Below are 13,438 nucleotides of genomic sequence, written 5' to 3'. Positions count from 1 at the left end.
CTATACGTAGCCAACTGTGCTAATCGGACATAAAACTGCATAATAATTTTGCAAACCATCATTATATCGTGATCATTGATAAAATAACAAACTTCGGACAAATTATGATTACCCATAATCTAAGTTCATATTGATGTATCAACTCCTCCATCAGAACATGAACAGGCCAACAAACTATGGACCATATAAGCAACCACTTAACAGAATAAGAGCAAAACTACACTCTCCTGAGGACGTTTCGTGGCTAGCAGGACATTGACATTTACGGTCTGAACATATTGCCATAAACACATTAAATGTGCTATTTTTATGTTTACCAGAGTAAATTAACATATGTTCATAATCAACGATTTTTGGGTTTAGATCGCGTTATTTATAAATGTGTCGTAACCCTCCACCACCCAAAAATCGTTGATTATGAACAATATTGGTCGCGAAAGCCTACGTGTTAAACTAAATTAGCATATGCCGTTATTCTTCTCTCGTGATCATTCTGTCAGCATGTACATTCTAATAGTTATAGATCATCAAGTCGCAATGTCTAGAAGATTTTGACAGGTTATACGACATCTTTATTCGTACTTTAAAGTACATTCAAGGCACAAAAACAAGACAATAGAAATGTTAAGTACAATTGTAAAGTTAGGGAAACTGATAATGCGATAATCATTGTATAGTAGAGTATAAAATAAGATCGAAACAAATTATATCAAGGCCACCGTACATACCAACAAGGTAATGTTAATATACACACGATTAGTCAAACCTTCCTGTCTTATAACTCTCCCATGTCGAGTTTTGAGATATGTTCATTCACACATGGATATCTGCCATGCTTGCCAAAATATGGCGATGGCAATGCCATACCATGCCTTATAAGGTCCGCGATAGCAGTCCACTTGTAAACTATCATGCTTGTTGAAAGTTAGATTTTTTATGCATTTTATTTCCTGCCAAATTATATGTCACAATAACTCAAGTTAAAATTTTATAAAAACAGTTGTCACACATTGTTTTTCAAAACATCTCAGAATAATTAACTACATGATGGCTATGTGACATCACTTCCTCAGTGTATTTGATTATTTTAACAATGTGCGTATGCCAGGCATTTGGCGAGTGATCTGCAGTTAATTACATTTTAAATCATCGTTATTTTTTAACACCCAGGTGGCCCTTGCAAGAGTCCGTGTTTCATTGTCATTACGGGTTTATGTAATCTCCTTGTTATATAAAATGACAGTAATTGCCTGCTTTGCAATCAACTACAACACAATACAAATCTGAAACATATTTCCAAAGGCAAGGTAAACTGACATCATAAGAAAGTTTTTCTAATTTGTAATTTGACTGACACTTGTTCTCTCGCTAAGTGTGTTGCTACTCTTGCGCACAAAATGCCACTTTACCAATTATCGGTAATCAGCAGCCCAGAGCCTTGACGTCAGGAGCTCATTTATATGCACCGACAGTTTTCCCAACTGAAAGCGGTGGAGGCATAAGCCACGCATTTTCCACTTCAGGCCTAAGAGATTCTGCATTGTACACATTTGGCACCAATTCCCAATACTGCACTCGAGAGCAGTTATAATTAGAGTAATTGTACTATACCATATGTGCTTTAAAAGCTACTTGACTAAAATTAGACATGCACTTCAAATGTAGAAAAACATTGCAAAGTTCAATGATATAAATATAAATGCTATATGAATACGTTTTACAAGTGGAAATGAATACAAGTCAAAAAAGCTACAATCAGTTTTTTCAAGTGCTGAAGTTATGTTGTTTTAACAGCGTCATAAAAGTTGCACAAAAGGAGTATCTTCTCTGATGTAATTAAAGCTGCATAACGAAACCATCATCAACCACAATCAAAAGCTTTTGTGGCATTTAAATATAGGTATCCCTCGATTTACAAAAGGGATGCGTTCTTCAAAAAATATGCGGAAAACTAAATTTCGTAAATCAGAACGGCCTTTCCCATAAATTTAATGCAAGAAATTAGGGATGTGTTTTGGACAGTCATTCCAACTCTAATCCAAACCTAACAATATTCACCAAAATCACTTTTAACAATACAAAAATAATGATGAAGAACAAAAATGTAAAAATGATTGAATCCAAGGGTTTTTGTTGTAAAGAAACAGCAAAAACCCGTGACAGGGAACTCACCAAAATATCTGCATGTTGGAATGACTGAGGAGGTAATGTGGAGGCATTACTTTTGCACTCTAGGATACTATGACAATGTGGCAGATGGATGACAAAACCTCCCAGGTGCTTGTTTGAAAATTCGTTCACGCAGAAATTCGACTTTGTTAATCAAAAAGTGTCCATAATTTGTCAATTACGTTCACGCAAAATTTCATAAATCGAACATTCGTAAATTGAGGGATACCTGTATTATGAAAAGCTTGCACATGGCATAATTTCATGCCTATTGAAACCCCAAGGCCCCCCCCCCCCCCCCAAACTGCAGAATATTATTCCATTATATTATTTTTAGACCTCACCGTTGACGTGCCCATTGGATGTCTGGTGTCACGTGATGCACTGCAGCGCTACAGAGCCATGAGCGTAAATTGCACTACCTCATCCAGGTGATGCTTATTGTGTGCAACTCAAGTCGCTGTTAATGTCTTTCCAGTTCACCTCTCGGTGCTATTTTACTTGTACGCGCTAGTTTTAGCGGCGTTAACGGCTACATAGAAAAAGGCCTATGGTCATTTAATATCGTATCCTGGAATGTGACACTATGGCAACTCTGTTGCAAACAAGTGTCTGAGAACAGTCAAATTGGAAATAAACTTGTATAAATTATCTTTGAGTTCTGTGCCAACCTTAAACCCATCGCAACAGTTGGGAAATGTCAGGCTGACTACAATTTCCTCACCATCATAAAAATATAAATTGTTAAATCAAATCTGGTATGGTCCTATTTTAATCTAGATTTGAAGCTTTCGTGGCTGCAGGAATCCATACTCTTTGGTTTTTTCGGTAAAGTCACGTAGGTAGAAATAAAATAAATCACATTTCAATTGCAACATAAGCAATCGTCATCAGGTGGGAAAACCACAGCATCCCTCTCCCACTTCAGCAAAAAATGTTCTTGCTGTGGTTTTCCCACCTGATGATGATTGCTTGTGTTGCAATCGAAACGTCGTGATTTATTTTATACCTACGTGACTTTACCGAAAGAACCAAAGAGTATGGTCCTATTTTGTTGAGAATTTATTAAGCATTTAAATGTGATCACGTCTCTTCCAATGTGGCACAGAAATAAGCAAAACCACCATTGGAGGATTTGTGAGCCCAAATGGCATTCACATGTTTTCATGTAATATCTAGCTTCCAAGTTGCAGCTTCAGCTCTAAAAAAACTGATCACTCATGCCTCTACAAAGTTAACAGGGCCCTTACTGGTCTACAATGTTACCGTAGCTTGAGTGAATACATTTGCTGAGCCGAAACAGTGCAAATAAACTAATAAAAATCGAGCGAAGTGAAGCCTTTCACATTATAGATGACGTAGTATGATACAAGATTACATTTGAAGGGAGGTGTTGATGTTTGCCCTCAAAACTACTAATCCAAAAAATACGATTTTGGAGATTTAGATATCTAAGCCGAGTGTCCAGGGCTTTCCAAAGAATTTGAAGCTTTGTTTATGAAATCAAGAGCAATTTGAGTGCCATCGTTCCTAAACATTAAATTCATTGCTACAGAGATATCACAACACAACTGACGGTGGTTTTGATGTATGTTTTCCCCCATTCCAAATCCAATCTATATTTTATCTACATTGACAGGCATACGTCTCTGCACTACTGTCTCCAGATTTCAATTTTATTTGCTTTTTTCTTCATGTCCTTGTCTTCTTCAACTCACTCAACATCTTCCTCTTCCTGCTCCTTGTTCTTTCCATCCCATGCATCCCTCACATTTATCAGAGCATTTTAGGTTGCATTTGTCCAATCCATTACTTCTCTATTTTTCTTGTCTCAAGTGGAACTTTTGATTGTATTATCATCAACCCATCTTCACGAATGTCTTTCTATCCAATACATATTTTCAATACATTCGCAGAAGCAAATGGTACACGAAGCATGATAACAAGTGTGAAGATGTCAAAAGTTAAATGAACAGATAAAAGTGCAGGCAGGTTTGTGGATGACAGAGTTTGGAGGTTACAAATATTAGTTAAGCGGTTGAATGAAGTATCCATTAAAATTGGCATGAAAATCAATGTGAGGAAAGCAAAGGTGATGAAAGTATTAAGCGCACTGCAGGATGTAGAACAGCCATCTTAATTGACAATGAACTTGAGCACATAAAACCATCCCATTATATAGGCAGTATTATCAAAACAGATGCCAGATTCTCCAACAAAGTGATGGGAAATGCATTTTAAATGAGCTCCTAAGTACAAGTTTGTTATATGTTATAACATCCTGCCTCAGCAGCTCTCCCGCTATTTTTTCACCTGATGACGATTGCCTGTGTTGTGATCGAAACATCGTGATTTTTAAATTATTTTTTCTATCTACGTGGCTTTACCGAAAGACCCAAAGAATATGAATTCCTTTAGTCACGAAAGCTTTAAGTTAAGATTGTAAAAACAGACATTAGAAGCATGGGCCAGTAGAATGGAACATTTTTCTCCATTTCCAAACCTTAAAGTTCATGCCAGACAGCCTGGGACACAAAGCTTAGGCACGTTAACTAATTAAAATAGCTCTTGTTGCTTCACCAGTTTGGTCTTCCATTAAGTCCACAAATTATCCAGAAATTCAAGTGAATTTCTTTTAGGCGAGTCAGGTTTCCAAAAGGGGATCCAAAAGTATTTCAGAAGACCTCGTAACCATTTCCAAAAAATAAAAACTTATCTATGAATGCACATAAAATGTTGAGTTTGTCTTCATGCCACTGATAAAGTTCTCTAAGGGAAAATGAAACTTGAGGTCCATCAGTGTCTTGGTAGATATTCATGACGTGTTGGATAATCCAAATGGTAGAATTCAACCAATATTTTTCAGTTACGGTAAATGTACCCGTGACTGTTAAGGCAAAGGTTTAACAAAGTTGAGGCTCTGTAAGCATAGAACAAGGCAACACAAATGAGGTCTGAGGTCATGTGATAGTAACAACAATAACAAATGCAGACCAGACATCTTCAGGTTACCATATATTAACAGTGGCACGAACTTAACATACACATTATAACCATAATCAGTTTTAAAACTATTGGATTCTATTTGGCACATGTAGTAGGCATATAGCCATCAATATTATTTGATTAACCGTAATGGTTCAATGTTATGACTGGGATTCAAGAATCAATTCTCTCATTTGTACCATCTATTTTTATTTTAAGAGATTGTCACATTTATTCCCATAGCCTAAATATGAATGTGCATACAATTCGCATCCATTTTAAATTGTGTATAGCACCAAGTTAACTTTCACTAATTTTCATCTGCTCTGGTCATTCCATAACTCCACTTTCCCAGCCTTCTGTACCGTCAACTCTGCTCCAGCTCAAGCCCAGGGACATGAGAAAAAATAAAGCACAAACAATCCCCCAGGCAATTGGCGTAGGCTCTGAAACTGTGTAGGTCAAAACACAGTATTTTTTGCATCCTCCAGCAGATTGCATAAATAGATGCATAGCAATAGTTGCTAAAGATAACATCATCACTCCCAATACACCAGCCAATCATCTATGAAGAATAAAACCAGAACACACATGGCCGCAGTGAAGTCACTATGCAACATGGCTACCATCACGTCATCGCCCCAGTGCACTTCAGCCGGACTGTGACAAGTTGTACATTGTACATCATACTATAACAAAACAAGCGTGAGTTTGTTATATGTTTGTCTGTCCAAATTTTGTTTTAAGCCCATGGTTTTATCGCTTAACATTTGTGAAACATTGTTATTCAATCAAGTACTGATTGAATGTATTTTAAAATGTCACAAAAAAATGTATAAAAAATGTGGGGAACATTACATCCGATTTACAAAACTAGATCTAATGCGACATGTGCATACAGTATAAGGCTGCCATCGATGATTTATGACACAAAAACTTCATTTACGGCCCTTCGGCCCATCTTAACAGTGATGTTTTTACTGAGCAACGTAGTAGAAAGTGAGTTTTTTAAAAATATAAACGGTAATCTCATTTAAGCAGAGAAAGGAATAAAACAAGGTTATAAAAACGAATTTTAAGCATTTATAAACATTTACTTGGCAATTTCAGTAAAAATGTCACGTGCAATACTGCACTGTACACTTAACATGCTTGGCCTTTCAATTTATAGCACTAGGGGACTTTTCTAACATGTTATAGTATAAAGGGTTAATACTTTTTATATTTAACTAAATCCCATAGCCTCATAATCGTCTCCATTAAGTTTCCCCAGCCACTCATCTCCAAGATAACCCATCTTTCACAATTTCAGTTGTATCAATTTCACCACTCTTCGAAACCTACTCGCAAACTCAACTTCCACCATCTCACCTTCACCCGACCCCAATATCTACGCCGAGCAGTTAAGACATTGACCTTAGGGAGGGCTGCACTCGACAAGCTCGCGGCCCTAAAATATCCAACCACTTGACTATCTTCCCATGATTTTTGCTTGCTTTCTCTTGCTGCCATCCTCGCCAAGGAAACCACAATGCGGCTCGAAAGGACTCTTACACATAGCGGGTAACCTGTTGACCGGGCTCTACTGTGCTGTATGCAAGACAGCTAACGCACTAATTATTGCCTCGTGCTCTGCGTACATCTCCAAACTAATTCAAACTACCTCTTGCAACCTTCAGACACTATGGAAATTCTTCAAGGCTCTGCTCTGTCCAGGAGAATTATTTTCCCACAATGACTAGCTGGCGTCACTCAACCTTCAGCCTTCACTAACAAGCTCGCCATGATTGCGGACTCCCATCAAGTAATCCCTCACCGATCACCGTTCATATGTTAACACAGTGCCCTCCACGCCCCCAAACTCTCTTCTTGTCCTCATTCACACGAGTTTATTCAAATAATGCACTGGCCCTAATCCGTTCACTTCACATCAAGATATCTCCTCTGGATATTCTCCCTTTCAAGCAGCTTATCACAAGTACTTGTGGTCCCCCCTGTTCATCACAGGGTCTGTACATGCGACCGAACATCCGCGGTATAACTGGTCAGGGAGCAGATGCTGGCCCTGTAGATGCAGTGTGCTGGGCCCACCGGCGTGTGGACATATCCCGACACTCAGCAAGTTCCCTCTGCTCTGAGGTTAAAGGAGCAGCTGGGTATCCGAAAGTCAGTGGCCATCATGTTAGGTACCAAGCAACGTCTCAATTCAGCAGCACTCCCCACACACATACACATCTTCGGTCACAGCATCAAGTTCACCGACCACTTCAGCTACCTCGGTGTCATCCTAGATTCAACTTTATCCTTCGACCGTCAAACCAACCATATCATCAGCTCATGTAACTTTCACCTGAAGGCTCTTAGACACATACGTCCTCTCATCTCTAATGAAATTGCCAACACTTTGGCATGTTGCATAGTTGGGTCTCGCCTTGACTATTGTAACTCCGTCCTTGTCCGGACCTCCGCTGGCAACCTAAAGAAACTTCAAAGACTACAAAATAACCTAGCACGCGTCGTCATTGCCCACACTCATCCCCGCCTCGACTCACTAGCTCGTCTCCGCGCTCTCAACTGGCTCCCCATCGCCAGTAGGGTCACATACAAGACCGCCTGCCTCTGCCACAATGCCTTCATATCCGCCTGCCCGCCGTATCTTTCTTCATTATTGACAACTTGCATCTCAGCACACGGCAGATGCCTGCGCAGCGCGACTCACGACCTCCTCTCGATACCAAGATCCAGGATGGTCATGTCTACGCGCCGCTTCTCGGTGGCAGCCCCAACAGTCTGGAACGATATCCCTCTGCACATTCGCAGCATCACCTCAATCGCCTCCTTCAAGAGACACTTAAAAACTCACCTCTACAATCATGCTTTTGAGCGACTCTGAGCTTGGCTCCACGCCTCTGAGTTGCGGCCACTACGTCTGCAAATTTGCGCGCGTTACAAATTGTACTATTATTATTATCCGGCTCAAGGGAACTCAACATCAAGTCTCCCAGCTACCTACCCTTGCCTCCCGGCAAGAGACCAGGGGAATTAACTGCCAAGAATTCCCCATGAGTGGCACTACCAAGTATGTCTTTATACCGCATCGCTCGTCATGCAGGTTAACAAGGAGCATGCAGTCTGGTTTTTCCCTGGCCACCTGTGTCAAGTGTTATGGTGGACATGACCAAAAGACTACGCAAACCATTTTGAGGGCAAAAACAAGTATCATGGGCCTCCAAAGAGGTATGTTGGCATGGTGCTAGTGAAACCACAGCAGGAAACCACACCATCCTGTGGTCGGGGCCTCCTGATGGCTCTCCCCGGCTTGCTGGGGTGGCTATTGCCCTTGATCGGACAGCCAAGTCAGCCCTATGAGAATAGCACCTTGTGAATGTCAGGCTACTGATGGATAGATTCAGGAACACCATAGGTGATTTATACATTGCCATAACATACACACCGACAGACCACTTAAATCAGTTTCTGGAACAGTCACTAAACCTGACACAAAACGACGGGACCTCATTATGTGCCTCGGATATTTCAATGCAGTCTCTGGCACTGCCAGAGAAGGCTACCAAATTGTGACCAGCCCACATGGCAGCAGTAATTGGGCTTACAATTGGTGGGTCCTGGTTCCAGCGCTGTGACATCCACAGACTTACATAGTTTTCAAACGACAGCCACAGAGAAAGAAATTGACCATATACTCATTAACTCCAGATGGAAAGCTCTGCAAAATTGCAGGGTTTACCATAGCTTGGAGTTTGACACAGATCATTGCCCAGTTATCACAACCATCGGTATCAGACTCAAACCATTTCCTAGCAAGAAATCACAACCGTCACCCCGATATATAACAAGTATAACCCATAAAAACAAAGTTTTTCACTATAAATCCTTTATATGCGTGGCGGCTAGAGTCCTCTCGTCCTCTGGCTTGAGATGGCTGCCACCTATGGGTCAGATGATTGCATGGCAGCATTAAGCAATTGGTAATTAAATATATTTTTGTCATAAAAAGTGTAAAATTTAGGAAAAAAAATTTCACGAACATTAATTGTCACGCACAACGAGTCTGTGTGGAAAATGTCAGCTCGATTGGATCACGGGAAGTGGGTTAAAAACGACCGAAAGATTTGCACAGTCCTAAGCAAGCAAGCAAGTGAACTTAATATAAAGGATTAAAAAAAACTCTCAGACCCAGCATTTGAACAGCAATTCACGGTCGATATTATAAACCAAATTTCTGCCTTATGAAATGAAGAGCCAACAGACTGGAACCATTTAAAGATTGTCAACAATGCGGCCAAGATATGTCTTTTGAAACTCGTAATATAAAAAAGTGCATCAGTGACAAGACATGGAGCGTAATTGACAAGAAACGTAAAGCACGATTAGCAGGGTCTGACCAAGACTACAAGGACATAAGGCAATGCAAGAACCAGATTCAGGGTAACCACCAGAGATGGGCAGAGGAGAAAGCTGCAGCAGTGGAGCAAGAATTTGCGAATGGTCAAGTCAAGGATCCCTTTGCAAACTTCAGGCAGCTCCGGGGAGCTGATTACGCAATTTCCAGCCCAATCATGGACTGCAATGGCATCCTTGTCTGCGATAGGAGGCAGAAATTAGCACGCTGGAAAGCATTCTATTTTTAGTTTCTGAATCACCCTCCATCGTCCCCCTCTGAAGAACGCCTGCAAACCGCAGCAACAGCAACTGAAGATCCCAAGATCTCTTGCTCTGAGCCATCGGAGGAAGAAGTGATGGCTGCTCTCAGAAAAATGAAAAATGGAAGGGTACCCGCAATTTGCAACATCTCGGCAGAAATGCTGAAGTCCAAAGGCCCAGTTGTCATCAAATCGCTAACAAGGATCTTCGAGCACATGTGGAGGACAGGCTCGGTACCAGCAGACTGGAAGAAAGGTATCATTCTGCCTTTCCACAAGGGTAAGGGGAGTAGACATGAGTGCAAGAATATTCATGGCACTCTACTCTCATGCCCTAACAAGTTATTTTCCTCAAAATTGCTGCAAAAGTAAAAAATCTTTGAGAAGTGCGCCGCATGGAACAGAGCGGCTTCACAGACGGACGCTCCACCATAGACCGTATCACCACATTGACCTCTCTCATACAAACAAGGAGAGATTCGGCATGTAGCCTATGTAGATCTCAATGCTGCTTTCGACTCTGTCGACCGAAAATATCTTTGGCTGCTCCTCACACACATTGGATTGCCACAGAAGATTGTGAATCTAATGAAGAAAGCTCAACATGGACAATCAGTGTAGACGGAGAGTTGTCCGAGTGGATCACTATCCAAACCAGCATAAGGCAATGCTGCAGCATTGCCCCGAACCTGTTCCTTGCCCCACTGGATTGGATACTGCAGCGCACGGTCCATAAAGGCTTGCTGGGAGTAACCCTAGGCAACGAGGTCTTCTTCACCGGCTTGGACTATGCAGATGATGTTGCCTTGCTAGCTGAAATGCTTTAAGTTTAATCCGAGTTAGACCTCGGCAAGGTCAGGTAATTTACCTTTTTTACCGGGTAAAAGGGTAAAGATGTCGACCATGTCAAGGGGTAAGGTAAAGGGTAGGGTAAAGGTCGTGTGGAATAATTACCCGGTAGGGTAAAGGTAGCGTGAAGTATTACCCGGTAAATTCCCTGTTTACCACTGGCTAAAAGCTCCGTGGCGCAGTCCGTGGCCTCCATTTAAAATTGGAATCATTGATGTCGGACCAGATGGAGACGGACCACATTCTTGAGGTAGAGGATGAGGTTGAGGATGCCAGCAACGGCATTTTCGGGGTCGCTGCGAACAGCAATCGAAAGAGGCAGCGGCATGTGTTCCCGTGGGAGAACACGCACGATTGGATGGAAGGTGGTCCCCATGTGCAGCAAGGAAAGCGGCAGTGCGTACACTGCCACATGTGGTTTTCCTCCCACACGAACGCGTCGGGGTGAAAAGCCCACCGCAAGAAGCACAATGTGCTCCAGGCAGCAAGGTAAGGATGTCGGCGTCGGCGAGCCGCCTAATGCAGCAAACGCTGAGCAGGCCAGCAATCCCGAATCGCCTCCTGGTAAAGTTTGAGAACGCGGTGGTTGATTGTTATCCAAGGTGCAATCTCTTTGCGAGCCGCCGGTAGCGACAAGTCCAAGACCTTGGTCCACACATTGACGCAGGGATACGAGGACCCGTTGACCCGCACCATCATTCACAGAATAGTTGAGCTTTACGCCATTATGCTTTCCATCGTCGGGGCGTTCTTCTCCAACCTGGACGTCGCCATCTCGCTCATCATCGACGGGTGGTCGAACCGCAACCTGAAGGGATTTTGGATGGTCACGGTGCACTGGATCGACACCAAATCTGGTGCGTTGAAATCCATGCTGTTGACGATCCTCGATGCGCAGTCCAAAAACACATTGGCACCACTCTGTTTGAGCACCTCCAAAGCCTCGGGCACATTGTCTCGACCAAGCTACTCGCTGTCACCAGCGACAATGGCTCCGATGCCGTCGGTGCTGTCAAAACGTTGTTTGCTCTGGTCAACGCGGACACCAGATATGAGTAGTTGCGGGTTTGCCACCATATTCGTTGCACAGATCATTCGGTCCAGATCGGCGTCGTCCAAGTTCTCAAACTGATCAAGTCGACTAATGCCAAACTGCGAAAGGCGCTGGTCAATATCAGGCGCAGCAAGGTCATCCCGCAATTGTACCGCCGCGAGGCTGAGATCGCCAAGCTCACCAGCAAGGAGCCGACGCACCAGGACTTGCCGACCAGGTGAAATTCGACTTTTGACATGGGCGACGACACCATCAAAAAGCGTGTCCCATAGGACATTATCATGGCGAACTTTCAGGATGTGATCGGCGTCGGCGCTTTCTCTGAACTGCAGTGGGCAAACATCGAGGGCGTGACAGCATTCCTGCGAATGCCGCGCCAGGTTATGACCTCGTTGGCGGCGGACCGCAAGTCGACATTGAATCTCGTGCCGGTGACGATGGAGCACCTGATCCATCATTGCGATCGCGTTGAAGCCACTCTTAGAGCAATCAATCAGTCCTTAACCGCGATGGGGATGAAGGCCGAGCTGGTGCTGTACCGCGACTTCCTGGTTCAGGAACCCGCCATTGTGGCATCCTACTTGAATCCACAGCTGCCGAAAACGACAGACCAAGACGAGCTGGCTACACTGAAGGCCACGATCTGCTGTGTCCTGCAGCATCACTACTCGGACGTGCTCGCCATCCCGCCGACGGCAGTCCATGTCCATATGGAGGAGGGGTCGCTATTCAGCACCCTCGTCAGCAACGTCGGCAGCTCCATCGACGACGGCGATGAAGTCGATCATTTTCTGAGCATGGGCGTCACGACCGCCAGCGCCTTCATTGATGTAATGCAGTGGTCTCTCTGCAAAGAGCTGATCCCCGCCCACTACAAAATGGCCTGCGACTACTTGGGAGTGCCGGCGATGTCAACTTCCTGCGAACGCGCGAATAGCGGAGCCGGGCGGAAGTTCACATGCGTTACCAGTCGCTGTCGTCGACGCTCTCCATCCAGTCTATGTGCTTGCGCTCGTGGAACGTGGCCGGCTGCCTAAAGGTCCCGTCTAACTGGGCCGGAGCGGCGCAGGATTTTATTGCCCGTCCTTCATCCGAGGACGGCGGCAATGACGAACTTGATCAGGTTGTTGATGAGATCGTCATCGACCAAGACGACTGGGACGAGGAGGTTATGGAGGACGGTGTCGTCGACAGCCTCAATGCCCAATTCGAGAGTATTCTATATGAATAAAGCACTCTACCTAGCATTTACCTGTTATAAACCTTTTTCATGTGTAGTACCCCAGTAATTACCCTGTAATCGGGAAATTTGTATGGGGTAAGGGTAAAAGGTAGGGTAAAGGTAGGCTCGTTGCTTTTGAACTTTTACCTTACCTTGCCGCGGACTACTCCTAGTCCTTGAGATCATGCATAGTGAAGCCCTCCCATTTGGCCTGGATATAAACTGGGCCAAAACAGACCACTGATGACAGACCACAAAACTTGCCTGAAGTGGTAATAGCAGGCAACAACGTTGAATTGGTAAAATCGTTCACCTATCTCGGCTGCACTATTCAACACACTGGAAGCAGCGAGGTATAAATTAAAATGCGAATCTCAATTGCATGCGAGTGCATGAAACAGCTCGACAGACACCTGGCGTTCCAGCATTACAACAGCAACAAAGATTTGACGAGACGATGCATACATCCTTCCTGTACGACTGTATGTTCTCAGA

The 13,438-nt window shown here is 43.4% G+C and overlaps 2 protein-coding genes across 3 annotated transcripts in view; both read right to left on the bottom strand.

The window, feature by feature from the left end:
• The window catches only part of SEC23IP (SEC23 interacting protein), a 191,646-nt gene that overhangs the window by 114,197 nt on the left and 64,011 nt on the right, over nucleotides 1-13,438 (bottom strand). The gene's annotated exons all lie outside the window — the stretch shown is intronic.
• The window catches only part of LOC144942405 (uncharacterized), a 34,474-nt gene that overhangs the window by 4,563 nt on the left and 16,473 nt on the right, over nucleotides 1-13,438 (bottom strand). The window lies entirely within an intron of this gene.

The sequence above is a fragment of the Lampetra fluviatilis genome, chromosome 27 (genome assembly GCF_964198595.1).
Source record: "Lampetra fluviatilis chromosome 27, kcLamFluv1.1, whole genome shotgun sequence".
NCBI lineage: Eukaryota > Metazoa > Chordata > Hyperoartia > Petromyzontiformes > Petromyzontidae > Lampetra > Lampetra fluviatilis.
Note: the sequence above shows the minus strand (reverse complement) of the source record. Positions and strands in the feature narration are given on the sequence as shown.